General features: G+C 40.7%; 1 protein-coding gene and 1 long non-coding RNA gene across 16 annotated transcripts in view; both read right to left on the minus strand.

The window, feature by feature from the left end:
- mycbp2 (MYC binding protein 2) overlaps window positions 1-27737 on the minus strand; it is a 172343-nt gene that overhangs the window by 110203 nt on the left and 34403 nt on the right. For 13 of the 15 annotated variants that reach the window (XM_034187197.1, XM_034187205.1, XM_034187194.1 and 10 more), the window contains exons 1-2: window positions 5580-5607; window positions 5142-5341 (exon numbers count right to left, since the gene is read on the minus strand). The exons of the other annotated variants lie outside the window; for them this stretch is intronic. The gene's annotated coding sequence lies outside the window, so the exon portion shown is untranslated. Of the gene's footprint in view, window positions 1-5141; window positions 5342-5579; window positions 5608-27737 lie in introns of those variants that run through there. 15 annotated transcript variants of the gene reach the window in all.
- Window positions 17101-20466, minus strand: LOC117525364. Its single transcript, XR_004565019.1, has 3 exons — window positions 20386-20466; window positions 17218-17314; window positions 17101-17111 (listed from the first exon to the last, which is right to left on the minus strand). It is a non-coding gene; the product is annotated as an uncharacterized LOC117525364 (long non-coding RNA).

Below are 27737 nucleotides of genomic sequence, written 5' to 3' on the forward strand. Positions count from 1 at the left end.
AAGAATGCAGATAAAATCAAAACAGGAAGACATCTGACATTTTCTAAATTCAATTTGTGACTGCCAGACATCGTCGAAAGTCTCTGCAGAAACTAGAGGTACATGAAGGAAGCAGACATGACAGCACCCACAGCCACTGCAGTGATCTGATCACTACTGTTCTCACTCACTCAACTTCAACTGCTTTGTCCAATTAAGGGTTACAGGGGGGCTGGAGCCTATCCCAGCAGTCATAGGGTGTGAGGCGGGGTACAAGCTGGACAAGACGCCAGTCTGTTACAGGGCGACATATAGACAAACAAACACATTCACACCCGCACGCACACCTATGGACAATTTAAAGTTTCCAATCCACCTGCATGTCTTTGACTGTGGGAGGACTCGGAAGGAACCCACGCGAACACGGGGAAAACATGCAAACGGCACACAGAAAGGCCACAGGTGGGAATCGATCCCATGACCTTCTTGCTGAGAGGCAACAGTGCTAACCACTAAGCCACCATGCTGCTCATTGCTACTATTCTGAAACAGAAAAAGGGACTGAAGGAAAAAAAAAAAATTTGTATTCTTTTTTGTTGACAAAATATATTAAACTAAAGCATTTAACTCCCCCGTTTTGATTTAATTAAGTATATTTAGGAGTCAAAGGTACATAACAATCACCTTTAAAAAAACTATTAAAAGTTAAATCCTGTGTGAGAGTTAAATTTGTGAATGTACCCTGAGTGGACTAAAGGAAATCAGCTCAAGTGTACAATGTTGACAACTGATAGCCAGACGCGCTTAGACAGACAGCCTAGCATAAACAAATGATCAGTGTAGAAAGTACAATATGAATTTGGACTTATATTTATCTATTTCATCACATCTTTGTCATGTATAATCAGGCTTCAACATTAAGCATTTAACTCACTTGTTCCTACAGTGCATCCGGAAAGTATTCACGGCGCTTCACTTTTTCCACATTTTGTTACAGTCTTATTCCAAAACTGAGTAAATTCATTTTTTACTCAAAATTCTACACACAATACCCCATAATGACAAACGTGAAAAAAGTTTTGTTTTTAAATTTTTGCAAATTTATTAAAACAAACAAACAAAAAAACTAAGAAATCACATGTACACAAGTATATACAGCCTTTGCCATGAAGCTGAAAATAAGCTCAGGTGCATCGTGTTTTCACTGATCATCCTTGAGATGTTTCTACAGCTTAATTGGAGTCTACCTGGGGTAAATTCAGATGACTGGACATGATTTGGAAGACACACACCTGTCCACATATAAGGTCCCACAGTTGACAGTACATGCCAGAGCACAAACCAAACATGAAGTCAAAGGAACTGTCTGTAGACCTCCGAGAGAGGATTGTGTCATGGCACAAATCTGGAGACGGGCACAGAAACATTTCTGCTGCTTTGAAGGTCCCAATAAACACAGTGGCCTCCATCATCTGTAATTGGAAGAAGTCTGGATCCAACAAAACTCTTCCTAGAGCTGGCTGCCTGTCTAAACTGAATAATCGGGGAGAAGGGCCTTAGTCAGGGAGGCGAACAAGAACCTGATGGTCACTCTGTCAGAGTTCCAGCATTCCTCTGTGGAGAGAGGAGAACCTTCCAGAAGGACAACCATCTTTACAGCAATCCACCAATCAGGCCTGTATGGTAGAGTGGGCAGACGGAAGCCACTCCTTAGTAAAACGCACATGGCAGCCCACCTGGAGTTTGACAAAAGGCACCTGAAGAACTCTCAGGACCATGAGAAAGAAAATTCTCTGGTCTGATGAGACAAAGACTGAGCTCTGGTGTGAATGCCAGGCATCATGTTTGGAGGAAACCAGGCACCATCCCTACAGTGAAGCATGGTGGTGGCAGCATCACTCTGTGGGGATGTTATTCAGCAGAAGAAACTGGGAGACTAGTCAGGCTTGAAGGAAAGATGAATGCAGTAATGTACAGAGACATCCTGGATGAAAACCTGCTCCAGAGCGCTCTTGACCTCAGACTGGGGAGACGGTTCACCTTTCAGCAGGACAATGACCCTAAGCACACAGCCAAGATATCAAAGGAGTGGCTTCATGACAACTCTGTGAATGTCCTTGAGTGGACCAGCCAGAGCCCAAAAAGAAATGAGCAAATGAGCAAAACTGCCCAAAGCTTGTGGCATCATATTTAAGAATACCTGAGGCTGTAACTGCGGTCAAAGATGCATCAACAAAGTATTGAGCAAAGGGTGCGAATACTTACAGTAGTGTTCAGAATAATAGTAGTGCTATGTGACTAAAAAGATTAATCCAGGTTTTGAGTATATTTCTTATTGTTACATGGGAAACAAGGTATCAGTAGATTCAGTAGATTCTCACAAATCCAACAAGACCAAGCATTCATGATATGCACACTCTTAAGGCTATAAAATTGGTCTATTAGTAAAAAAAGTAGAAAAGGGGGTGTTCACAATAATAGTAGCATGTGCAGTTGACGCTACAAACTCAAAACGTTTATGTTCAAACTGCTTTTTTAGCAATCCTGTGAATCACTAAACTAGTATTTAGTTGTATAACCACAGTTTTTCATGATTTCTTCACATCTGCGAGGCATTAATTTTGTTGGTTTGGAACCAAGATTTTGCTTGTTTACTAGTGTGCTTGGGGTCATTGTCTTGTTGAAACACCCATTTCAAGGGCATGTCCTCTTCAGCATAAGGCAACATGACCTCTTCAAGTATTTTGACATATCCAAACTGATCCATGATACCTGATATGTGATATATAGGCCCAACACCATAGTAGGAGAAACATGCCCATATCATGATGCTTGCACCACCGTGCTTCACTGTCTTCACTGTGAACTGTGGCTTGAATTCAGAGTTTGGGGGTCGTCTCACAAACTGTCTGCGGCCCTTGGACCCCAAAAGAACAATTTTACTCTCACAGTCCACAAAATATTCCTCCATTCTCTTTAGGACAGTTGTGTTGTTCTTTGGCAAATTCTAACCTCTTCTGCACGTCTTTTATTTAACAGAGGGACTTTGCGGGGGATTCTTGCAAATAAATTAGCTTCACACAGGCGTCTTCTAACTGTCACAGCACTTACAGGTAACTCCAGACTGTCTTTGATCATCCTGGAGCTGATCAATGGGTGAGCCTTTGCCATTCTGGTTAGTCTTCTATCCATTTTGATGGTTGTTTTACATTTTCTTCCACACGTCTCTGGTTTTTTTGTCCATTTTAAAGCATTGGAGATCATTGGAGATAAACAGCCTATAATTTTTTGCACCTGCATATAAGTTTTCCCCTCTCCAATCAACTTTTTAATCAAACTACTCTGTTCTTCTGAACAATGTCTTGAACATCCCATTTTCCTCAGGCTTTCAAGAGAAAACATGTTCAACAGGTGGTGCTTCATCCTTAAATAGGGACACCTGATTCACACCTGTTTGTCCAGAAAATTGACGAACTCACTGACGAATTGCACACTACTATTATTGTGAACACCCCCTTTTCTACTTTTTTTTTTACTAATAGCCCAATTCCATAGCTTAAGAGTGTGCATATCATGAATGCTTGGTCTTGTTGGATTTGTGAGAATCTACTGAATCTACTGGTACCTTGTTTCCCATGTAACAATAAGAATATACTCAAAACCTGGATCAATCTTTTTAGTCACATAGCACTACTATTATTCTGAACAATACTGTATGTACATGTGATTTCTTCTTCTTCTTTTTTTTATGTATGTATGTCCTTTCGGACTGCTCCCTTATTGCACTCGGGTCGCGACAGCAAATCCGAGGTGGGTCTGCATGTTTGAATTGGCACAAGTTTTATGTCAGATGCCCTTCCTGATGCAACGCCGCATTACATGGAGAAATGTGGCAGGGGTGGTGATTTGAACCAGGAACCTGCCGCACCGAAACAAAGTACATTAAAAAAGTAATAAAAAAAAACTTTTTCACGTTGTTCATTATAGGATGTTGTGTGTCGAATTTTGAGGGAAAAATGAATTTACTCCCATTTTGTATAAGGCTGTAACATAAAATGTGGAAAAAGTGATGCGCTGTGAATACTTCCAGATGAACCGTAGGACGACAGGGACAAGATTTGCTGCACATCATTGGGTAACCATGTCCAACAAATACGAATGGTGTGATGCGCCAACATTAATTCAATTTCATTTTATTCAGTTAAAATGAAATTAAAATGAAAATAATCAAATTCTCAGTCAAAATGAAAAACTTTGATCTGTGTTTCTTATATATATATATATATATATATATATATATATATATATATATATATATATATATATATATATATATAATATATATATATGTATGTATTATCACAGTAGGAGTGCTATACATTATTGACCAGTAGATGGACATACTCTCAAATAAGCTGTTACAGGGCCTTGCAAAAGTACCCCACCCCCGACTTTTAAGCCCTGGTCAGACCGAATAATGATTGATGAATAATAAGCCACGTAGCATGAATTTCCAGAAACGTGATGGGAATAATGGGTCTTAGAGGCAGATTATTCAGCTAACAAGGTCCATCTCTGAGCGTGGCACAAATTTTGTGAAGTTCAAAATTTAGCCAAAAATAGCAAAGTGTAATTTGTGTACGAGGACAAACGAGGATGTTAGAGGCATGTTTGTGGTGAGCATGAGACTGTAAGAGACCCATTATCTGAGCACCTGGCAGCTACGAGGACAGGACAGGCTACCTGCAACAGAGCAGGTACCACTCTGTACTCACACTTGTACATCTGTTTCCTGCAATTCCTTCAGAAGAACATCATATACATAGCTCCTTATTCGAATAATCACTGAAATCACTGACAAATCCATACGTGGCTTATTATTCGGTCTGACCAGGGCCTTACACGTTTTAGTTTGTTTATAAAATTTTGAACACATAAAGTGATTCAGACATCTCTACATTAAAATTTCTTCAATTACCATCCTTAAACTAAACTGAGAGAAAATCTTTACAACTTGATTAAAAATAATATCAAGCCAAGATGATGGGATGCATAAGTAATGGCCCATTCATGGAACTATAGTTCATGATACATCCAAGTCACAAAAACATGATAGTCACAGAGTACGAAAACATGTTTGAATAAATTCAGTTTGATGTTACCTGTATTGTCTGGCAGGCGTGGCTGCCGTTGTTAGTGAGGATGGCAGAGACGGGCCTGCAGGATTTTGCCGGGTGTCTCCCCAGGCCACCACCAGACTGAACAGGCAGGCACAGGACAGGGCGGGTGATGGCCTGGCCTGTGGGGTCGTTGGGGCCCGTGCTCCGCACTGTGGTCTCCAACAACAACTGGAATAGAGACTCTAAGAGACACAAAAAGAGTGGAGTTTGAGAGTGAAATATGACAAAGTATAAAACAATTTCAATGCAATAACGCAACATAGCGTGCTGGACACTCAACACTCTCAGACAAAGCATCAAAAGTGAAAAAGCTTCTAAAGGTTTGGATTTATTGCAGGCTTGTCTTGTCTGGATATATTCTGACTGTGCATTAATTGTATGTAATTATAAACTGCTAGATAAGTAGGTTTTCTGCCTTACCGAGCACATCCGGAGGCTCCGTCTGGAAGCCCTCAGCTGTTGACCCTGCAACATGTCCCAACAAAGCCTGCAGGCTACGGAGGCAGAGGTGAAGGATGAGAAAACCGTGTCTCCTTGATCAGCTCAAACACGCCACACAAACCGATGCCAATGATCTACAGAGAAACAAGCAGAGTTCCATAAACTGCTGACGTGTTGGAAGAAAGCTAAACATTCTACAAATGTATACAGAAAATTCAAAATTCTCTAACAACTGAGGAAAATTACCACCATTACTCTGTCAGATTTTTAGCTTTAAGCTCTACTGTGAATGTCTGTGTTATGTATGAGAAATCTTGGGAGTTTCTCTTTGTTAAGCTGCAGTGGATATGATTACTGCCATCTAGTGGTGAGGTTGCAAACTGCATTGTGCCATCACTGCTCACAGTTTTGTTTCCCTTCATGTTTTTGCTTCTTTTGGCGGCGGAGATTAATGTTTCTTTGCCTTTCCTTCTTTTTTTTTTAACATTTTTTTCCCCCCCATCAAAAGACAAAGCACACTGCACATCACTTAGAAAGTGCAACCAGAACCTTCACAAATACCCAATACCTATATACCAACCATAGGCCCTCAAAGATAATAACAATTAAAATAAATAAATGACAATCATTTCAATCAGGTCCAATATTATACAAGGTCTGTTAGAAAAGTAAGGAACGTTTTTATTTTTTTCAAAAACCTGATGGATTTGAATCACGTGTGCTTGCATGAGCCAACCTTGAACCTTCGTGCGCATGCGTGAACTTTTTCACGCCTGTCATTGCATCATTTTCTGGTAAAGCCTTTGTGTGAGGACGTGTGCAGTGCGCTCTGGCGGATTTTCATTTCAAGGAAAAAGACAGAACGACTGGAGCAGCGCCGCATCAAATTTTGGCCAGAAACTGGGCGACAGCCAGGTGAAAACCATTCGGATGATTCAGACGGCTTTCGGTGACTTTTCAGTCCTGTGACTATCCGAGAAATTGTGGAAGAGGTGGGCATGTTACAGCATGTCCTGTGAGTCCACGAAGGCGCTTTTGTTCCGCCGTTAGCAGCAGCATGAATTTCACCACCACTCTTTTCATGGCCAAATATTCTGTCACAGTGGAATGTACCGAAAAAGTGCTGATGTCCACCTCTTCCACAATTTCTCGGATAGTCACATGACGGTCCCGCATCACTACAGCGTTCACTTTGGAAATGATCTGGTCATTTCAGCATGTTGATGACCGACCGGAGCGTGGCTCGCTCTCCACCGTTATGCGGACGTCTTTAAACCGGTTGTACTGCTCCTTAATCTGTGTGATGCCCATAACATCGTCACCGAAATTGAAATGAATTGATTGAATTGATTGAAAATCCACTGAGCGCACTACACACGTCTCACAAAGGCTGCTTACCAGAAAATGATGCAATCGACAGGCCGTGAAAAAGTTCACGCATGTGCACGAATGGTTCAAGGTTTGCTCATGCAGCACACATGATTCAAATCCATCAGGTTTTTGCAAAAAATAAAAAGGTCCGATACTTTTCTAACAGACCTCGTTAAACTCCACTCTGAGTTTGAGTGTGTGAGAGTGTGGCAACCATTTAATTAAACTTGACTTTTTTTTTTTTCAAGTTTTAAGATCATGAGATCTTTCAACCATAAAGAAATATATGGGGGATGTGGAGCTTTCCAGGATAATAATATTCTGTGATGTGATAGCAATGAGGAAAAGGTAATTACATCCACCTGCAAGTTAGCAAATGGTAAATGGACTGCATTTATATAGCGCTTTTCCATCTGCATCAGACGCTCAAAGCACTTTACAATCATGCGTCACATTCACCCCGATGTCAGGGTGCTGCCATACAAGGCACTCACTACACACAGGGAGCAATAGGGGATTGAAGACCTTGCCCAAGGGCCCTTAGTGATTTTTGAGTCAGGCGGGGATTTGAACCAAGGATCTTCTGGTCTCAAGCCCAACACCTTAACCACTAGACCATCACACCCCCAGTAAGAGACACAGCGGGGACTCCAGGAACTCCAAAAACCAGCAGACAAGACTGACGCCAAGTACGTGAGAGTAATGTCAAAATATGAAATCCAATATGGCTGAAGTTTGGAGCAAAGAAAAAACATGACTTAAATTACAGGGAGAGGAGTTACACCTATCACACAGATCAGAAACACTGGGATAAATCTGGGAAACTTTGGACTTTGATAAGTGCAGCCTGTGTCCTACTTTAAAGTGAATTACGGAAAGTCTTGCACAAGATGATGACACATACATTCTATCAGCAGTCTTATCTCAGAAACCATCCCCAAACACCATACCCAACTTGAGTTCCCAATTAGAGATAGTTTTTTTGACTGGATGATTGTCCACTGAAAGAACAAATTATATCTGAGATATGAGCGATTTCTTATGGGGCAGAAGGTCAAAGAGGTCCTCCCAAGGATGTTTAGGAGGCTGAGTGGGGAACTCCAGAAAAGTAGTAGATGCACAATGTAAGTAAGTCCCTTCGGCTGCTCCCTTGTTTGCACTCTGGGTCACCACAGCAAATCCAAGGTGTATCTGCATGTTGAATTGGCACGTTTTACACGAATGTCCTTCCTGACGCAACTCCCCATTACATGGAGAAATGTGGCAGGGGTGGATTTGATCCGGGAACCTTTCACACTGAAACCAAGTGCATTAACCACTTGGCCACCACCCCTGCAGAGGCACAATGTCTAATTTGAAAAAATAAAAAAATGATATGAGGGCAAACCATATAAGGAAGACATATCAGTAAAATTCTTTAAGATATTATCCCCAAAAAGATCACAGAAACATTTAATGCCCTTCTTACTGCATAGATGAAATGCAGTGTCTAAGAAGGAGGGAGGAAAGCGGTGATTATTCCATAATGGGCCAAGAGCAGAAGCAGAAACACATTTAAAGCGAAGTCAAAATTGATACAATATTTTAAGAGAGGCAAGTACAACAGGATTACCTGTGTGCTGGGACAGGGACACAGGGAGGGACGAAAATAATATGACAGGGACATTACGAACAGCAACATACGAAGCTTGTTAGCTGCTAGTATTAACGAAGCATTAAAGTTGATTCCCACTGTGGCATCACATCTTCAGTAGTCCATTTAATCTGTACAAAAAGGATAAAATGAACACAACAAATCCTCATTCTCAGTGGAATGAAGACCAATTTAAACCCATCCATCTGTGACTATTCATAATGTAGCCTATAAAGTGATGCACAGCAAACACATCCAACTCAGATAAAATTAGACAAATTGTAATGATGCACTGCAGAAATAGTTTTTGCATCAAAATAAACCTTTTGTATTTCAAGACTGATTCCTCTCCTGCAAAACCAAAAATGCCCATATCACGCTATAAGACCTATGTATCCTACATCACTACAGGCAGCCACTTGCAACATGCAATCTTACAGAAATGCAAGTTGCATTGCAGTTTGTGTGCGGCACCTGCATCACAAGAGGGCATCGTGGTGAGAACAGACCACAAAGCAGCAGTTTGATGAACTTGTCCATCGCCTGCCGTACAGCTCCAGCTCCTCTGTCGCTAAGGGCAGTATCTCACTGGACTGCGAATGATGGCAACAAATTGCAAGCACTGCTCACGGGGGTTCTCAATTTCCTCACGTGACTCACAGGGTCTGGCTGTCCTGCCACTGGAATTCTGAACATGTTTAAAAAATTTGCATGACAAATTTTCCCTAAAAAAAAAAAAAAAGGTCAGAATCACCATTTAGTTTCTATGAATCAGAAAAGTGCACGAAATGTGGGACAACTTTGGGAGGGGTTAGCGACCTATACGCACCTTGACACTTGCACAAATTTAATCCCTGCACTGCCACGCAATTCATCATGCCAAATGCAACCCACTTTGCCCCGCTGGATGCCACATTATTTATTTGTAGCGGATGATGCATTTGCTTTTGAACTTGGCTGATGAAACCATTCTCTCATCACTCCTGGAATCACAGAGGAATCATCTGCAGCTGCTGCTTCTCTCGTGTGCTTCATGCGGTGCAGAACGCATTTGGAATAGTCTCAAAGGTAATTATTTGTAATATATATATTGTAATGGATTGGTAAAACAGTTGCATTTTCATCCCTTCTTATGAGTTTGATAATGTATCTGTAAAATTATGTTTATTGTGGATGTAACATCTTGTCATAATCGTTCAGATGTGCTGTGGCGATGACACACATTGACTCGCAGTGACAGTGTCTTCGAATAGACTGCGCAATGTTCACGTATAGTTCACAAAATAAATGTGTGCCAGACATTTTGAACATTTCAAAATTTTATTTGCGCACTTGCACGCAGCCACGTACAGCTCATGCACCGTTTACAATGAGTTTACTCTCTGGTACGCCAGATTGTGTGCCAGTGCAAGGATCAAATTCGTGCAAGTGTCAAGGCAGCTTATGAAACTAAACTGTGACTGATTGGAGAAAAAAATGAGAATCTGACATTCCGGTGGTGAGACAGGCTCGAACTGCCCTGGGACCCCTGGGAGCACGACAAAACTGAATACAGTTCAGTATGATTCCAAGTGAAAATTGTCACTAATTCTCATATTTCTCACAAATTTGTGTCTCCAACTACTCACCAACAGTCGCAGCCCAGTGAGATACCACCCTAAGAGGACAGAGACGCACCGCAGTGTATGTGCTGTGTTGTGCCATTCTTCTTTATTCTTCATTACACCGATAAAATGCAATTGCATCGTATCAACCGTGCTCCACCCACTTTTAAATTATCCAACAAAAACTAGAGGCTGATAAACTGTTTAGAAAACCTTGTTTCTTGGGAGTATGTCACATCATGTAAGTTGGAGAGACTTTTAGCTGTATACTATATTACAATGCAAGCAGTGCCAAAAGAGGTGCACTGGTCTCCTGTGTTTTAATTTGTACCATTTGAAGTATCTCGGTGCCCTCTGAGAAACTTTTAAAACAGCGCTTTCTGTTTCAGTCAAATCAAATGGCATGCCACGAGAGCCAGACAGTCTTCAGGCAGTCACTGCAAACAAACACTCCTGCTGCTAATTTCACTGCGTAGCACCATGAAGTGGGTGGGAGGAACCGGTCAGTAACCAATGAGTTTTGTGCAAAACATTACACCAACATAGAAGAATATAATATAGATCAGCTCAGGTATTTCCTGCGTTTGGTCTCAGTTAAATTAAAAACATGTGATTACAACTAAGTATGCTGCAGCCTGACTGAAGCGCGCTATGCAAGACCTGCAGAAAAGAACCAACAGAAAGCGCAGGCCGGTTCCAGTCAACACCAGGCAGCCGCACCTCCCACTGCCCATACCTTTGGCAGCTTGACAGGCGGCTCACGGTACTCTTCTTCCTCCTCGCTGTCAGAGTCACCGCTTTGCACCGAGCTCCGGGAGGCGAGTGCCAGGGAGGCCTCTCGCTGCTGCCAGTCCAGCACACAGTGCCGCACGTTGCAGTAGACGTTGAACGCTGACGGGTTGCTATGCAGCTTGATGTCCGGCACACAAACGGCTCCATCCAGACTCTCGGCCTGTGGAAAGAAAAAGGAAGTAAGGTAATAAGCATGATCACCTAAATCAAATGCATTTCCAAATGTGTGGGCCGCAGTCCCCTGGAAGGTGCCTCAAGTACTGCAGGTAAGCCATGACAGGTCAATAAAAATGAACTAAATAAAAGTCTTTGATTTTTTTGTAATTAAGTTTTTGTTTTTTATTAATGCATCTTTTTTTTTTTTTTTTTTTTTTTTTATTATTAGGGCCAGAGTAATATTGTAATTGTTCTGTTTATTATTATATTATTGCCACTTTTGAAGTCCAAATTCCAGCCTTTTCCCATGCTCAAAAACTCACCAAACTTTGCAAAGTCGTCTGGTCGGATCCAAAATTCTATATTTTGGGGGTCTCGCACATGGTCGCAGCGAAATGGCGAAATAGCACCCCCTAGAAATTTTCAAAACCCCTCCGCATTGGTTTTTTTTTTTGTCGTAGCCTCACGAAAATTCGGTACACATATTTTTCAAAATGTAATCAAGTAAGAAAACGACACCATGTGAAATGTTATCAGTTTGGTCAATCGAGGCTGCCCGAGTTACATCTAAGATACATATTTAACACAACACAGTTATTTACATAAAAACAAACCAAACAACAAAGGACTACAGTAGAGTTCAAACATAAGCACATGGCTGTCCCTCAGCAATGCTACAATGGTGCAGCGCCATCACGCTATAGTTTCAGTGACATCATGCCGATTGCTCCCTCAATGTATCAATGGCTGTGGTGAATGCTGGGACCACTGTGATGCTAATTAAATGATTGGGTGTCAAAATCCAACCTCTCGCCCATGTTGTGACCAAGCAGCAACCTGAGCACACTAAAAGTGAGATCGACGTGGAAGTGCAGTTCCTTGACTGGCCACTTGAGGCCTGCTTAAAAATAGAGCCCTTTCCCATAGGACTCCATGTTAAAATGTCCAACTTTAGATCAGACATGTTTACAGGCTGGTGCAAAAAACAGTTTTGGTCTTTTTCAAACGTTTCTCCCTCCATGACAACTGTACGTGGTGAATTTTTTTTCTAACACTTTAGTTTAAGATGTTCTAAGCCTTAAAGTGCTGTATAATTGGGAGCGTGGTCACTTTGTATGACAGTTGACAAGCGGAGCGTCTTTTAGCTCAGACTCTGCTCAATGCAGCTGGTCTTGGAGGCTCTGTCTGCTTATTTGGAATATTTTAATACAAACACCTGGAACAATCTGGCTTGTTGTGCAGTGAAACGTCCAAACGGACCAGACATCTCTGTTGCAGTCGACACAATGAGTGAAACTCTCGTCAGAGTTAATGTTGTATGCTAATGATGTTAGCACTGTTAGCAGCTGTCCGTAGCTTCATCTGTTAGATCCACTTAATGTATGATTGCTGAGAAAATACAGAGCTCATAAATTTTAATGTCCACAACACAGTAAACTGCTAGAAGAACCACCGTGGTGACAAATTTGGCCAAAGTCACGGACCAAAGTTAAAAATTGGGCTCAGTGCTTAGATACAGGAGATTATTTACAACGGCTATTCTGAGGAACTGTATGCAGTCAAACATAACTTTCTATTGATTACGTGACCTTTGAACCTGACAGCTCAAGCTCTACGTCTAACAGTTTAACAAGTCAAGGTTCATGTCTCTGGTGTTAGTATTCTGATCTATGGGTTTCTATTTTCTAGTATTCCCTACATGTTCTATTACTGAGTGTTTACAATGTAGTTCGGAGTGAAACTGACACCACGTTGTTATTCCCCTCGCACTCTTATTGTGACAGATTGCTCTTTGTGTACTTCACTGGCTTTGATCCTTGTTTCATGGGCACTTGTTTCTGGTTTCACGTGCACGCTCATTGTCTGGGTGATATATAACCGTCACTGCATTTCACTCTACCGTCTTGCTCTCATGCCTGCTTTCTCACTTTCATTTCTCGTGTTTGATTCCTAGTTCACACAAATTTCCATTTTCTCTATCTCCCTACTGCATATTTATATTCATTCAGTCCAACAAGCATTATTAACACTCAGTTATGTTGAGGGTCATTATGAGTTGGAGCCAAGGGGTATATGTCGATTGTCTCAGATGTGGCCCACCCAGAAGAAGAAAAACATTGCAGATCCTTGACTGACCACTTGAGGCTGTCTTAAAACAAGAGCAGGTTCCCACTTAAGTCCATGTTAAAATGCTGACTTTACCAACTTTAGAGCAGAAACAAACATGTTTACAGCCTGGTATAAAAAACAGTTTTGGTTTCACTGAAGAACATCACTTTCAGCAGATGAAATTAGTTAGTGAAATCACCTGGTGAAGTGGGTGGTTGCAAAGAAAGCCTGCACCCTCTTGGTCCTTTCTGGAATCAGTTTGAGACCTCTGTGCTAGCTGTTGTGGAGGACGTTGTGTCATTTTGAGCAGTTTATGAGAAAAACCTGGAATAATATGGCTTGTTGTGTGATGAAACATCCTAACAGATCACTTAACTACGTCCCTGCTGCAAATATTCATGCTGAGTGCAATTCTCATCTTGTATATGTTGTATGCTAATGGTGTTAGCATTTCCAATAGCTATCAGCAGCTTGATCCGTTAGGTCCCCTTAATGTGTGATTACTGAGAAAATTAGTGGCTCATAATTTTTAATGCCCACACCAAAACAAACCAATGTGAGAACCACCGCACAGTCCCTAAAATATAACTGAGTTTAGCCTGTTAGCTTAGCTGGTTCCGACTCAAAGATAGGGGCATGGTGAGGCTTCTCTCATCACACACTACCCATCCTAACTCCACTTCTTGATCCATTTATATGCTCGTCTTGATGTAGGCAGAGTAAATGCAGCCAATGTGGTGATGCTCAGATACGGGCTTCACATGGCCTGTTCGGGGTCTCATGATTTCTATGGGTGATGTCACGCAGGGTTTGTCCAATATGCTCTATATAGAGTATATGGCTGAAGTTTATTCCAGCACATGGTGGGTGAGGAGCAGAGACCTTCATCAGTCAGGCAGACCCACAGCTGGACAGGGTTAACACCATTCAATGCCATATTTACAGGGCTCATTTGGTTCCTGCTATTAAAGCCTGCATGGGTTTCAGCTGTTAGAAAGCTGGAGCACTTGATGGAGAAAAAAAAAATAATATAATAATATGCCACAAAGATTCTGAGGAAGGTTGAAATCCAGGACGTTCTTACAGTGAAACACCAAACCACCAGCACCAACACAACCATGGCATCTTCTTTCCTTAGTAAACTAAACTGTATCTATAATTAAAGTCCCCTTCAGTATAAACTGTAGACTGTGTGGTATAAACGTTACAGTCACTGGGCATTTCAAAGCTATTGAGTGCTGAAGAAATAAAGAAAAAAAAATAACCTTGTTTTCTTCCTGCATATTTCTCCTGTAGCCAACCTGAAAATGGTTTACTACAGAGACTGAAATAATAGTATCTCCAAGGAGGTTGTTTACAGCTACATCTGTTTTCTTGTTGGGTTGTATTTTAACAGCCTCATTCTGCTCAAACTAATGAACCAGCTCAAAATTTACTGAAAAGGTTGAGCTTGGCCTTGATTACATACGTATTGTTGAAATTTGGAGGTAGAGATCAAGACCAAGGCTTAAAATTCAGCAGTAAATAAAAATATGTTTTGAATCATGCGAAACAGAACATTTTTGACTTAACATACTCTACTGGTTATTCTAGTCTTCATCATTTCCTTTTACTAATTTCTGTTGAAAATGTTAAAAAGTGGCACCTTTTCAATAGACAACAACCCAGTACCTCTAATAAATAACACTGTCACACAGACTGACATTCAGACTGACAGAATGTCATTTATTCATTACACGTAATAATAACTGAAGTCTGTGTGTGAGTGTGTGCGTGTGGTCAAACTGTACTTCGTGTGGGTGCACAAGACTAATTTACAGCACTGCAAACTAAACGGATCGATCATGGGGATGATAGGAAGAGCGTAAGGAGCGGTTCATGTTCGCCAGCATTGTTTTCAATGAGGGAGCATCTTGGCCTTTCTGGGAATTTCTGGGGAAAATGCTACATAAAACACTGAACATTATTATAGTAGTAGTAGTAGTCATATGTGCTACTGTATATAGGGCATTTCCATGTGACTTACGGTATAGTTTTTGGTCACTTTTCAATTTATTTTTTGTGTACCTCCCACACATACATTTTTAGACACCATTTCTTGCGTGCATGTGTCATTCCACTCCAGGTGTGGAATGACAAACAAAAAGTAAGATAAATCTTTAATTAGTCCTTTAATTACTTCTAACTGCAGTGTGGCTCACATTACAATAAAACCCCTTTGTTTCCTGGAACAAAAAAATGCAAAGGAACCTGTAAAAAAATGCATTTAAGGTTTTTGCATGAATGGTATTAGCCTGGAAAAAGGTATTGTAGGTAATGCAATATGCAGCATGTTCCACACTCACATACAATCCTTTTCATCAAATATAGAATCAGGTTTTGCAAATTTTGCGAGGTAGGTTCAGTACAAAGAGCACTGTGAGTCGTTGTGTAACTTGGCAGGTGAAGAGCGGGGAAGCAGAGAGAGCGATCAGATTGAGAGGGGTCAGCCACGACTTTCCCTGCCTCCTTTTGTCCTGGACGAGTATAAATCAGTTTGATGGTGAAGTTGGCAGCCGGTGATTCTGAACATACATCACATGACGCACTGCAGTTACAGTGGGTTATGCAGAGTGAACCAAGATGAAGATTAAAGAGGCTATTAGTGATTTTATGATGTGCAATTTTTGGATGTTTTTTTTTGTACATCCACTAATGGCACACATAACTATCACATAAATGTATCAAATTACTTTTTTTTAAAAGTAAAAGGGCAGATGTGAGAATTCCTCAGAAGCAACAGTTCCAAAAATATCCATTGGGACTCAACATCCATGTTGTTAAATTTGACTCAGGGAAAATATGTAACATTTTGGGAGTTAATCCCTGTAATGAGCAGTCAGTCCAATCCTTACTCAGACATATCACTGTGCTAAAGCGGGGCTGCAGCCTCAACTTTATCTAAATTCTGGGTCTTTTAGTGAAGCTTAGGGCTAGTGGCCGGCGATCACCTTAGTATCTCTTCTGTTGTTCTTGTTGCTTAATGCTGAAATTATGCTGCATTTGTTGTCTTTATGATGCTGATTCTGTTGTTTTCTATTTGAGGTGCGGCTCCATCCAGAGATGGGTGTGGTGTCTACTTTTGCAACCCTCCCGTCCTATACACCAGCAAAATTTTCTGTATATTCATTTGTAAACTGTTTTGTCTATTATGTCGGTAGCATGGCCCAAGCAGAGGGTCACCCCGTTGAGTCTGGTCTGCTTGAGGTTTCTTCCTCAAATCATCAGAGGGAGTTTTTCCTTACCACTGTTGCTCTGGGGGGTGATAAGATTAGACCTTACTTGTGTGAAGTACCTTGAGGCAACTTTGTTGTGATTTGGGGCTATATAAATGAAATAAATTGAAATTGAACTAATAGATTGTATATAAAAAGACCGCCCACTCAACTTGTTGGATCCTTGAAAAAGATGAATGTTAAAAACTGGGACAGTTTTTTTAAGAGCCTGTTTGCAACCTGATCCACATGCTGAAAACAGTACTGTTCAAACTAGATGATAACACTGTGTAGGTTTACATTTAGAACACTCTCAAATGAAAAGTTACATTTCAGTGTTGAATTATGTTTAACGAGCTGGGTAGCATGGCGCCACAGTGCCTGAGTTCCTGGAGGTTCATGACCATTCTCCACACTGGATCTGCTGTGACAACTCTGAGTGAACGGGATCAGCTGAGGGACGCACAGGCGATTATGATTAAAGAACTGAGGAAAGATCGCGTGTGTTTTCATGACGTACGTCTTTGCAGGCGGCAATCTGGTTGACGTATTCTCCATCTGTGAAGACAATGTTCTGTCCATGAGTGGTGACCTGCAGATACCAGCACATGAAAAATGAACATACCAAACATTGAAAGAAAAAAAAATTGGCATGAACATCTGTACAGTTTTAAAGCAAACAAACGTGTTGTGGGCACCTGGCATGGCGACAGTCCCCTCGTGCTCCAAAGTTTCTGGGTTGATCTTGACAGCTGACATGCTGTGGTTACTTGTGTCCCGATACAACAAATACCCCTGAGGACATAAACACAACTGCTGATCTGAAACTCAGTGACACCTTTCCATAACAAAGGCTCCAACCCTGCATCAGAATACTGAGTACATACTTAACGTCAGTTACCACATACTACCCAACGATTAACATACTATAACCTAGACGTAAGTGAGCGCGCAGTAGTGACACATTTTGGACGGATGCACTACACCAACACCATCTTACCTGCCCTCTGACCTGGATGTTAACATAACATGTACACGTATACCAAATAGACACCCAGCCCTCCCAATATATTGTGACTTTGCATGAGTTATAAAAACGTGGGCATGAGTCTTGTACAGTGGCTTGCAAAAGTATTCAGCCCCTTGGTACTTCATGCATTTTAATTTGTTTATGGCATTTCAAATGCAAAAAGTAAATCAGGTTTCTCAATTTAAGTTTCTAAAATTATCTTCCTTAGACTCAAACTCAAAGTAAATATCTACAACTTGATATAAATTAATTAAAAATAAAAGCCAAGATGATGGGTTGCATAAGTAATCATCCCTTTTGGTATAATACCTGTAAATCAGTTTAACTGCCAGTTTTCTTCAGATAAGTCAGGAGATGGATACATGAACATTTCCAAGTCACTGAATATGTTTTAAACTTTATTTACATCAGTTATGAAGAAATACAAACAGTATGACACTCTATGGTAAATCTGTGGAGTAGACAGCTCTCAAAAACTGAGTGACTGCAAGAAGGAGAAGAGTGAGGAAAGCCACCAAGACACCCAGACAACCCAGAAGACATTTTAGGCTTCTGTGGCTGTCATTGGAGAAATTGTGCACAGTGCAAGTTTTGCATTTTGTATCCCCAGTTATACAGCTTCATGGTGAAGTGGTACAGAGGAGGGTTTTATTAAAAAGAAGACCTGAAAAGTTCTTCAATATCATGTTCACAATCACATACAGCCTATCATTACTAATGATCTGACAATTCTAATTCATAGTAGGCAGGTCATCCATACGTACCCATGTATGCTTTACTGCTAGACATGTAGGAGAACATCTGGCCTTTATTTATTCATTCATTCATTCATTTGTTTGTTTAGTTATGAAACTAAAAGTAAGCCATTCATTTGTTTAGTTATGTATATGTACTTATTCTCCGGCAACTACATAATTGGAATACCATATCTCATAGCCATTCAAATGAAATTGTGACTTTAGATGCTCCACTGCACGAGGAACCTCTAGCCAATTTTTTTGTTTGTTTATTTTGGTTTTACTGTTCAACAATTGTATAATTAGAATACCGTACATCATGGGCAGTGGTGGACACAGTTCAGATAATCCGCCAACAGATAATTATCGAAGCTAATGTTTTTACCATCGGATTACCTTTTCAGATAAATTTTAAAACCATCATCGGACCAATTATCTTCCGAGAAATTTAGTTCACGATAACTTTCAATCCAATAACATTTTTTTGTTGGTAAATTTTAAAAGATAAAAATGTTCATAAACCCTAAAATCAAACATTTTAGTCTGTTTCTTGTGTGTTTCTAGCCACAGAGCAGACGGGCTGCCAGTCACTTGCTGATGACGTCATCATTAAGCGCAAAACGTGATTGGCCGGTCGATGCAGGGAGCATTGTGGGTAGTGTAGTTCAGGTTCACTTTGGACATTACAGTGACTTGTCCACTCGACACAAAAACAAAACAGACTAATTTTAACATTATTTCATTTTATTTCTTTATGGCTGTAATATAATCACCAAGACTTGGTGGGGGAGAGGAGCTCTCACGGTGAAGCTGTGTGTACAGAGGGACAGACTTTTCTTCACATTTAGACACTGTTTTGCATTAAAAAAAGGACGCTTTATGTGTATTATTTATTCAGATGAATCCCATTGAAACTAACAGGTAAGAATTTATTTACTACATGTATTTTACTCTGTCAGTCAATGCATTAATGGATGTATTTCAGGTGTTTAAGCCTCAGGGTTCAAAGCATGTGGAAAAAAGTGGCAGTTTTTAGCTCGTAAATGGAGGTGTATGTAATACCGAGATAAACTGTGACTTCTAATACTGTGTTTTACTGCTTTTGAAAGATGATGACAGTGTTTGGGGTTTTTTTTTTCCATTCATTTTTGTGTGTTCTTTGTGTTTGTGATCCTTGAATTTACCCAGCAGCCCCTGCTGCGCTTAAAGTGAAACTGGTTTATCAGAAGCCGACAGTGTAATCTGATGTGGCCGCATCCAAATCAATACTAAAAGTCATCGGTTATCTGTAATAAAGATAACTTTTTTTTAGCAGTTTATTGTTATAATAGATAACTTTTCAGTTATCTGATTAATGGTTATCGAAGCTAACTTTTTGGTTAGCTGTTCCCACCACTGAGCATGGGTAATTGATTTCATGGTAATTGTAATTTTATGCAATTGCATGACTGTGGAATGGAACTTGTATATTGCATTGGTAATTGTATAAAACAAAAAAATAACCTAAATGCAGAGATGCAGACATTGGACATATCAGCAAAACAATGTTCCATGCACAGATCTGTGCAAATGTGCCAGAAATGACTGTCATAACATCAATGGATGCAATACTTTAGATAATGACAACAGTGAAGAAGATTTTGAGGATGGCAGTGAAGTAAAATGGACTAAGTGATCAGCAGTTTTTTTTTTATTATTTATTACACGGGCCACGGTCTAAAAGTATGCCCTGAAAAGTTCTATTTTATAAACCGCTCCTGAGGCATATTTGTACAATGACATGACCCCTTGGAAGTTGTTACAGTTTTCATACGTGCCTGCTATCCTCTTTAAATTTTCCCAGAAAGTTCTTCTGCTTTGGTTACCAAGCTCCAGCAGCATCATGGGATAGCTATCATAGGGTAGCCTGTTTGCACTCTACGGAGATAGCAATCAATCTGGTACTGCTGAATTACTACTAAATCCATACTGAGCATTTGGACACCCTCCAGATTGTGACGTACTGCTTTGTGCCTACTATATAGTAAGGTAGCATGCGTATTCGGATGTGGCTCAATTCTGATGTTGCAAGTCTGGACAAATAACCAATTTTGACTAACCTGAGCGAAGCCCAACCATGATCGCTTCTCCTTCCGATTCCTGATACGAGATGTGGAGTTGTACACGTGGCCCTGTGGACAATACTGACAGTCATGATTGTCTCCTGTGACGAGGTATGAAGCTAATAAACTCCTGCTTATAAAAATGGATGCTTCAGATATGTTGCTTAAATCACTGACAGTAAAACGTATTGTTCTTTTTACGTTAAGATGGAACGTCATGGTATCCAGGTAGCAAAATTACTGTAGCCTACTGCCAGGCAGTGCTACTGCTAGAGCACGACCTTTCTTCTAACAACCATCTGACATAAACGCAGACATGCAGCAGTGATCGTACCGGACAGTGCCGCTGTATCCAGAGCCCACTTTGTAGAGTCCGTCCTTGCAGAGCAAGTACAGAAAAGAACCATCGGTCTGTAGAAGGCAGTGCTCGTCTTCGTCGATGGACACCTCTTTCAGAACCCACTTGTTCATCAAGGCTGCACGTTTGATGCCGTTTCCAAACCAATCCTGAATTTGTATCTTTCCCACCAGGACGGCCTGTACGCTCCTCTGTAGTGCGTTCATTATGGTGGGAACCTGGAGAAATGAGGAGAAGAAAGAAGATGTGTTAATGGCATAGATATGACATCGATGACATCGCAAGGACAGTTTCTGACCAGGTAGAAATGTTGCAGATGAGCTTACTTGTTGCTAATGACAATATGAGTGACTGTTTTTTCCCCTACTCCTCCAAGGTCTGTTGGATGATTTCCACCAAACTAGCTTTGGCAAAGGTCAAGGTAGTTGGGGCCAAAGGTGGGTTCTCAAATTCCTCAGGCAAAGTCAAATTTGCCAAAGGTCAATCACTGGGGTTACTCAGTGGATAAGGAGCTGACCTGCCAATATGTAGACCTGGTTTCCAATCCCATGTGTGCTACCTGTCTGTGCCCTTGGATTAGACACATAATCTGCATTGTACCAATCCACCCAGCTGTAAATGGGTACCGGCCTTGGCTGGGGAAGTAACCCGAGCCAGATGATCATCACATCCAGGGAGAATTGTAGACTCGCATCCACTTCATGTTACGGAATCCAGAGATAAGAACCAGCACGAACAAACATCAGAGCCTATACAGAACATACTTACAACCATCTTGATCAAGGTCATGCCCTCGCAGGTCTTTTTAATGTTTTTTTTTTTTAACAAAAATTGGTATGTCAATAAAAGTTAGCCCTGAAATTGCCTTTAAATAATATGATTTAGGTGAAGGTCAGGTTGTTGTGTGAAATGTCAGATTGCTGTAGCCTTCACTGTCTTCATGTCCACGGGTGTCATAACATACTTCAGTCAAATTCAAAAAACTGGTGACTGGGTTTTGAATGCTGCAGGCCTCCTGTCACTGTGTCAAGTTTGTTTTTATAAACCCCCACCCACACACACGTATCAGCTCAACGACAACTAATAAATAGTCTGCTAATTTCCACACATACACAAACGTACTGTGAGAGGTATACAACATAAGTGAACATTTCCCAGCAGTCCTCCTGGCTGCCATTGTGATTATTCATCGAACAATGAATGCCTGGAAAATGCAGCATTCAATCATAATCAAACACAGAAACCAGCACAGGACCTTTGGACATTTGTATAATTCAAATATCTTATGCAGCAATTTTCCGTCTGTATGAGTCAGGAATGTGCCTATAACAGGTTTTTATCTGTGTCACTGAAGGCAATGTAGGTTTAGGAATTGCTCAACTCTGTGTGTGCGGCTGTCCAGATTGCTTTACAGTTGATACCTGTATTCACCCTTTCAACACACACACACACACACACACACACACACACACACACACACACACACACACACACACCACACACACACACACACACACACACACACACACACACACACAGAGAGCAACTCTGGGATTAAGGGCCTTGCCCAAGAGCCCTGAATGATTTTCCAGCCTGACGGGAACCCAAGTCAAACCACGACTTTAACCAACTGACCATCACCTCCACTTTATCTGACAGCTTGGTATTTATATCTTGATGAAGACTTTCTGTATCAATGTGAAATTTGTGACACAAGCTCATTTAAGAATATTTCAGACATGTTCAAAGCTGGGTAGATTTCTGTTCTAACTGTGGCCATCAGTGGGCTGATTTTTTGGAAAACTTAGTGTGCACGGTAACACCACAACTTTATGGACAGGAATGACACTTGGTACTGTAGATTATACCTTGGACCAAGACATTACGTAAAGACCTTGGGCAACTTCAAGGTTGTATTTGGCAATGCAAGTTAGGGTAAGTATTGCACTCATTTCCTTCTGATGAAACAAAAATCCATCTCCTGTGACCAACAAAATGTCAAATGCAGTGTGATCTTTAATGCTCATTGAATATACAGATCAGGTTATGTTCAAATGGCTTGTGGAGAGCTTACTGTAAAGGACACAGATGTTTGAATCTTGTAACACAGAAAGAGCATGTTTCAGTGTCTGTAATGCAGTACGAGAGAAAGACCAAAGCAAACACAAGATATAAACCAGCTAATGGGTGAAAGAATGCAGATAAAATCAAAACAGGAAGACATCTGACATTTTCTAAATTCAATTTGTGACTGCCAGACATCGTCGAAAGTCTCTGCAGAAACTAGAGGTACATGAAGGAAGCAGACATGACAGCACCCACAGCCACTGCAGTGATCTGATCACTACTGTTCTCACTCACTCAACTTCAACTGCTTTGTCCAATTAAGGGTTACAGGGGGGGCTGGAGCCTATCCCAGCAGTCATAGGGTGTGAGGCGGGGTACAAGCTGGACAAGACGCCAGTCTGTTACAGGGCGACATATAGACAAACAAACACATTCACACCCGCACGCACACCTATGGACAATTTAAAGTTTCCAATCCACCTGCATGTCTTTGACTGTGGGAGGACCTCGGAAGGAACCCACGCGAACACGGGGGAAAAACATGCAAACGGCACCACAGAAAGGCCCAGGTGGACATCGATCCCATGACCTTCTTGCTGAGATTGCAACAGTGCTAACCACTAAGCCACCATGTCTGCTCATTGCTACTATTCTGAAACAGAAAAAGGACTGAAGGAAAAAAAAAAAATTTGTATTCTTTTTTGTTGACAAAATTATTAAAACTAAAGCATTTAACTCCCCCGTTTTGATTTAATTAAGTATATTTAGGAGTCAAAGGTACATAACAATCACCTTTAAAAAACTATTAAAAGTTAAATCCTGTGTGAGAGTTTAAATTTGTGAATGTACCTGAGTGGACTAAAGGAAATCAGCTCAAGTGTACAATGTTGACAACTGATAGCCAGACGCGCTTAGACAGACAGCCTAGCATAAACAATGATCAGTGTAGAAAGTACAATATGAATTTGGACTTATATTTATCTATTCATCACATCTTTGTCATGTATAATCAGGCTTCAACATTAAGCATTTAAACTCACTTGTTCCTACAGTGCATCCGGAAAGTATTCACGGCGCTTCACTTTTTCCACATTTTGTTACAGTCTTATTCCAAAACTGAGTAAATTCATTTTTTACTCAAAATTCTACCACACAATACCCCATAATGACAAACGTGAAAAAGTTTTGTTTTAATTTTTGCAAATTATTAAACAAACAAACAAAAAAACTAAGAAATCACATGTACACAAGTATATACAGCCTTTGCCATGAAGCTGAAAATAAAGCTCAGGTGCATCGTGTTTTCACTGATCATCCTTGAGATGTTTCTACAGCTTAATTGGAGTCTACCTGGGGTAAATTCAGATGACTGGACATGATTTGGAAAGACACACACCTGTCCACATATAAGGTCCCACAGTTGACAGTACATGCCAGAGCACAAACCAAACATGAAGTCAAAGGAACTGTCTGTAGACCTCCGAGAGAGGATTGTGTCATGGCACAAATCTGAGACGGCACAGAAACATTTCTGCTGCTTGAAGGTCCCAATAAACCAGTGGCCTCCATCATCTTTAATTGGAAGAAGTCTGGATCCAACAAAACTCTTCCTAGAGCTGGCTGCCTGTCTAAACTGAATAATCGGGGAGAAGGGCCTTAGTCAGGGAGGCGAACAAGAACCTGATGGTCACTCTGTCAGAGTTCCAGCATTCCTCTGTGGAGAGAGGAGAACCTTCCAGAAGGACAACCATCTTTACAGCAATCCACCAATCAGGCCTGTATGGTAGAGTGGGCAGACGGAAGCCACTCCTTAGTAAAACCACATGGCAGCCCACCTGGAGTTGACAAAAGGCACCTGAAGAACTCTCAGACCATGAGAAAGAAAATTCTCTGGTCTGATGAGACAAAGACTGAGCTCTGGTGTGAATGCAGGCATCATGTTTGGAGAAAACAGGCACCATCCCTACAGTGAAGCATGGTGGTGGCAGCATCACTCTGTGGGATGTTTATTCAGCAGAAGAACTGGGAGACTAGTCAGGCTTGAAGGAAAGATGAATGCAGTAATGTACAGAGACATCCTGGATGAAAACCTGCTCCAGAGCGCTCTTGACCTCAGACTGGGGAGACGGTTCACCTTTCAGCAGGACAATGACCTAAGCACACAGCCAAGATATCAAAGGAGTGGCTTCATGACAACTCTGTGAATGTCCTTGAGTGGACCAGCCAGAGCCAAAAGAAATGAGCAAATGAGCAAAAACTGCCCAAAGCTTGTGGCATCATATTTAAGAATACCTGAGCTGTAACTGCGGTCAAAGATGCATCAACAAAGTATTGAGCAAAGGGTGCGAATACTTCAGTAGTGTTCAGAATAATAGTAGTGCTATGTGACTAAAAGATTAATCCAGGTTTTGAGTATATTTCTTATTGTTACATGGGAAACAAGGTATCAGTAGATTCAGTAGATTCTCACAAATCCACAAGACCAAGCATTCATGATATGCACACTCTTAAGGCTATAAAATTGGTCTATTAGTAAAAAAGTAGAAAGGGGGTGTTCACAATAATAGTAGCATGTGCAGTTGACGCTACAAACTCAAAACGTTTATGTTTCAAACTGCTTTTTTAGCAATCCTGTGAATCACTAAACTAGTATTTAGTGTATAACCACAGTTTTTCATGATTTCTTCACATCTGCGAGGCATTAATTTTGTTGGTTTGGAACCAAGATTTTGCTTGTTTACTAGTGTGCTTGGGGTCATTGTCTTGTTGAAACACCCATTTCAAGGGCATGTCCTCTTCAGCATAAGGCAACATGACCTCTTCAAGTATTTTGACATATCCAAACTGATCCATGATACCTGATATGTGATATATAGGCCCCAACACCATAGTAGGAGAAACATGCCCATATCATGATGCTTGCACCACCATGCTTCACTGTCTTCACTGTGAACTGTGGCTTGAATTCAGAGTTTGGGGGTCGTCTCACAAACTGTCTGCGGCCCTTGGACCCAAAGAACAATTTTACTCTCATCAGTCCACAAAATATTCCTCCATTTCTCTTTAGGACAGTTGATGTGTTCTTTGGCAAATTCTAACCTCTTCTGCACGTCTTTTATTTAACAGAGGGACTTTGCGGGGGATTCTTGCAAATAAATTAGCTTCACACAGGCGTCTTCTAACTGTCACAGCACTTACAGGTAACTCCAGACTGTCTTTGATCATCCTGGAGCTGATCAATGGGTGAGCCTTTGCCATTCTGGTTAGTCTTCTATCCATTTTGATGGTTGTTTACATTTTCTTCCACACGTCTCTGGTTTTTTTTGTCCATTTTAAAGCATTGGAGATCATTGGAGATAAACAGCCTATAATTTTTTGCACCTGCATATAAGTTTTCCCCTCTCCAATCAACTTTTTAATCAAACTACTCTGTTCTTCTGAACAATGTCTTGAACATCCCATTTTCCTCAGGCTTTCAAAGAGAAAAACATGTTCAACAGGTGGTGGCTTCATCCTTAAATAGGGGACACCTGATTCACACCTGTTTGTTCCAGAAAATTGACGAACTCACTGACTGAATGCCACACTACTATTATTGTGAACACCCCCTTTTCTACTTTTTTTTTTACTAATAGCCCAATTCCATAGCCTTAAGAGTGTGCATATCATGAATGCTTGGTCTTGTTGGATTTGTGAGAATCTACTGAATCTACTGGTACCTTGTTTCCCATGTAACAATAAGAAATATACTCAAAACCTGGATCAATCTTTTTAGTCACATAGCACTACTATTATTCTGAACAATACTGTATGTACATGTGATTTCTTCTTCTTCTTTTTTTTTAATGTATGTATGTCCTTTCGGCTGCTCCCTTGATTGCACTCGGGGTCGCGACAGCAAATCCGAGGTGGGTCTGCATGTTGAATTGGCACAAGTTTTATGTCAGATGCCCTTCCTGATGCAACGCCGCATTACATGGAGAAATGTGGCAGGGGTGGGATTTGAACCAGGAACCTGCCGCACCGAAACAAAGTACATTAAAAAAGTAATAAAAAAAACTTTTTTCACGTTGTCATTATAGGATGTTGTGTGTCGAATTTTGAGGGAAAAATGAATTTACTCCATTTTGTAATAAGGCTGTAACATAAAATGTGGAAAAAGTGATGCGCTGTGAATACTTTCCAGATGAACCGTAGGACGACAGGGACAAGATTTGCTGCACATCATTGGGTAACATGTCCAACAAATACGAATGGTGTGATGCGCCACATTAATTCAATTTCATTTTATTCAGTTAAAATGAATTAAAATGAAAATAATCAAATTCTCAGTCAAAATGAAAAACTTTGATCTGTGTTTCTTATATATATATATATATATATATATATATATATATATATATATATATATATATATATATTATATATATATATATATATATGTATGTATTATCACAGTAGGAGTGCTATACATTATTTGACCAGTAGATGGACATACTCTCAAATAAGCTGTTACAGGGCCTTGCAAAAGTACCCCACCCCGACTTTTAAGCCCTGGTCAGACCGAATAATGATTGATGAATAATAAGCCACGTAGCATGAATTTCCAGAAACGTGAGGGAATAATGGGTCTTAGAGGCAGATTATTCAGCTAACAAGGTCCATCTCTGAGCGTGGCACAAATTTTGTGAAGTTCAAAATTTAGCAAAAATAGCAAAGGGTAATTTGTGTACGAGGACAAACGAGGATGTTAGAGGCATGTTTGTGGTGAGCATGAGACTGTAAGAGACCCATTATCTGAGCACCTGGCAGCTACGAGGACAGGACAGGCTACCTGCAACAGAGCAGGTACCACTCTGTACTCACACTTGTACATCTGTTTCCTGCAATTCCTTCAGAAGAACATCATATACATAGCTCCTTA

Source organism: Thalassophryne amazonica, chromosome 14 (assembly GCF_902500255.1).
Source record: "Thalassophryne amazonica chromosome 14, fThaAma1.1, whole genome shotgun sequence".
Lineage (NCBI taxonomy): Eukaryota > Metazoa > Chordata > Actinopteri > Batrachoidiformes > Batrachoididae > Thalassophryne > Thalassophryne amazonica.